This window comes from Fukomys damarensis, unplaced genomic scaffold (assembly GCF_012274545.1).
Source record: "Fukomys damarensis isolate Sample0158 unplaced genomic scaffold, DMR_v1.0_HiC HiC_scaffold_22, whole genome shotgun sequence".
NCBI lineage: Eukaryota > Metazoa > Chordata > Mammalia > Rodentia > Bathyergidae > Fukomys > Fukomys damarensis.
In genome coordinates this window covers 8275449-8278667 of record NW_022900934.1, presented here as the reverse complement: position 1 = coordinate 8278667, position 3219 = coordinate 8275449, and the positions used below count along the sequence as shown (strand labels likewise).

At 54.9% G+C, this 3219-nt stretch overlaps 1 long non-coding RNA gene across 1 annotated transcript; it reads right to left on the bottom strand.

The window, feature by feature from the left end:
* Positions 1–347: 347 nt before the first annotated feature.
* Positions 348–2641, bottom strand: LOC117287250. The gene is made up of 3 exons (XR_004518485.1): positions 2342–2641; positions 1900–2154; positions 348–1190 (listed from the first exon to the last, which is right to left on the bottom strand). It is a non-coding gene; the product is annotated as an uncharacterized LOC117287250 (long non-coding RNA).
* Between the last annotated feature and the right edge of the window lie 578 nt (positions 2642–3219).

Genomic DNA, 3219 nt, shown 5'->3' with positions numbered 1-3219 from the left:
GCCTCCTGATTAGGTCAGGCCCACCCAGGATAAACCCTCTTTCCCTTTTTAAACCGGATTTAAGAAATTTTAATCAGTGAGTATTAGTTACACAGGATGGTAGTCTTGCTGGCGTATTTGTACATGGATATAACACTTTGATCTTTACTCCCTCATTATACCCGTTTCCTCCCCTCATTCCCTTCCTCTTCTCTGTTAGCCTCACTTGTACTTTCGCTTAGATTTCTCTGTGTTTAAATTCCACAGATGGGAGAGAATATCATGTTCCTCTCAGTCTGGTTTATGTGGTTAACGCGATGATCTGCAGTTTTCTCCATTTTCCTGAAAATGGCACGGTTTTGTTCTTCCTCACTGCTGAGTAATCCTCCACCGTGTATGTTCTTTATTCATTTATCTGTTGGTGGGCACCAGGCTGCTTCCACAGTTTAGCTGTTGTGAACCGAGCCGCAGGAAGTGTGGGTATGCAGGAATTCCCTCTCGAACTCAAAGCCAACCCAGTGACGACACGACCTCAGTGACCCAGTCTTTCCACCTTTGCTGCATGGAGCCTAATCATGGCGGAAATAGATTCAGTTGTCCAAGCCACATTCCCAGGACAAGTATCACACAGGTTATGCGCATGAAGGGGACGGTGGTCACTTGGTTCCCCACATTTTATTCATGTTTTCTCGGCTACTGGGGATCAACCACCGGCCAGCACAGACAGCAGCTGGGGACAGAGAGGGGTGAGTGTGGAAGGGGGCGCTGGGGGGCTTTCCCCATGCCGCCAGCGCACTGCTCTGAAAGTGGAAAGAGGCTGATGTTTTAAAAGTTTTTATTTTAAGACAGTGAAGTGGATACTAGAGGCAGGTCACAAACATGGAAGCGGGCTGAGTGGTGAACAAGAACAGAAACAAGCTGTAGCAGGCAACTCGAATGGGCGGAGAGCAGGGTCTCAGGGAGTTCCCACCGCAGCGGCCACCGATGAGGCCCCGGATGAGGGGCTGACTGCCCGGTGCAGAAGGTGCCAGCAGACCTCCGGAGCAGCTCAGTGCGGGGCGTCAGCCTTCTTCTCCACTTCGCAGGCGGGAAAGTGAAGCTTGAAGAAGTTGGTGTAATGTGTGCAAGACGGCGTGGGCGGCAGGTGCGAGACCTGTGATGCCAGCCGTGGACCCGGAGCGTGGCTTCCTAACTACCACTCTGTCATGAAGCTAAAGAAAGTCACAGCCACCCCTTGTGGCCTTGTGTGCCTGTAATCCCTGCTACTCAGGAGGCTGAGGCAGGAGGATTACAAGTTGAAGGCCACCCTAGGCAACATAGTGAGTCTTGGTCTCCAAATTTAAAAGTGAATAAATAAAAAGGGTGGGAGAAGTAGCTCAGTGCTAAGGCCCTGGGTTCAACCCCTAATATTTCAAGGAAAGGGAGGAGGAGGACCACGAGGAGGAGGAGACAGGTATGTCACCACGACTACAACCTACATATTCATTTACTTACTTTCAGGGTAAGAGCTAGGGCCCTAACTGAGGCTGCTCCCTGATTTTGTTTTCTTGCTCCCCAGCCCTGCCCGGTGCTTGCCAGTTTGCTCTCTCCGAGCTGCCCTCCACTCTGCATTTCCTAGGTCCCAGGGCCAGCTGGCTTCTGCTTAGGCTCAGCCAGGAGGAGGCGCTGCCGCTCATGAGGTTTTCCCGCCCCTCTGCCTATGGGAAGACCAGAGCCTCTGAGCCACCCTCCCCGACCAGGCCCGCTGACGCCCTGGCCTGTGGCCTCGCCTCCCTGCTGCTTCCCGGTTCCCCGGGGGTTGGCTCTGCAGTGTCCAGGTTCCCTCCCCTCTATCAGACCCCGGCCGGAGCTGGGCTTTCCTGGGAGGTCCCTAAGGATGACGCAGGCTCTGCAAGCCAGGACGGTGGGCACAGGCAGTACCTTTGGTCCTAGGAAGCAGCGAGGAGAGGGTGTGCTCAGGAGTGTGCTCCTCTCCTGGGCTGCTGTGATGCCCTCCTGCTGAGGACCCTGCGGGAACGCTCAGAGGAAACTTGAGTCTGGCGGAGACGGAGACCGGAAGCTGAGACATCCGTCCGCCACCTGCCGCCCCTCGCTGGTGGAGCGTCACCTGGGGGGATGTGAACTCTCAGATAATCCCAGTGCCCTGCAGGTGGACTGCACACATTCCCACAACCCCTGCAGAAGGACGCAAGAAGAAAAGAGAACGCAGTGCTTGTGAGGGGGAAGGCCGCAGTACCACCTGTGGAATTCAGAGGGGGGCCGCGACATGGGGCGGGGTGGCCACAGCCTCTGTTGCCATGGCAACCCAGCTCTATCAGTAGACACGGCTATGGGATGCTAGCAGCAGACCCAACGCCCCTACCTGGAAATGCTGCTGTGCTTTAGGACGGGAGGAATCCCGGGGAATTTGACCATCATCTTTTGTCTTCTCTCCCGTATTGTTTCTTTTTATTGAATCATCGAGCCAGCCAACTGGTTACTAGAATGAGGAGAGATTGGGACACAGCTCACAGGCACCCCACAGGCTGGGTGGCCTGGGAGCCCCAGAAGAAGATGCGTGTGCATCTCGGGCAGGTACTCTCTGTGTCTGTGCCCGCAGGCCGTGGATGACGGTCTCATTTGTCTTCTCAGCAACTCTCAGACAAGTGATGCCATCATCCCCATTCTGCAGAGGGACACACCAAGGCCTGGGTCACGGCGGGGATGGCCAGGCAAAAGTCCAAGTCCAGGCTCGCCCTTGGAAACAAACTGTCAAGTAAGTGTCCTTTTAAGACCTCAAGCCATTTTTAGGTTTTATCTAAGTAGCCTATCGTGACCTTTACAGAAGCTTAAAAAGACAGTAGTGGAACTTCAAAACAAAGTCTCCGGTGGTCGCTGAGGTCACTCGGTGAACGCTGAATTGAGTTTGTAGCAGATCCTCCCTGAAGCCCAATACGAATCTGAGTCACCTTCCAGCTCAGTCTCCTGCACAGCTCGCCTTGCCCTGCAGAGACACTTGTTTTTGGTTTCACCCTGGGATGGAGCCCAGGGCCGTAAGGTGCCCTGCCCCTCCGCTACATCCCAGCCCCAGAGACAGAACGAGCTTCGTACAGTGCGTGTCCCAGAAGGTTGGGTCTCTGCGGCTCTGTCCTCCCACAGCCTCGCCCAGCCACACTGCTACATGCTGTTCTCTGTGTCTTGGCCATGGCTGTCCTGCTGGGAACCCCCTGGGCAGCCCTTCGCACCTCCTTTGGGTTAGCT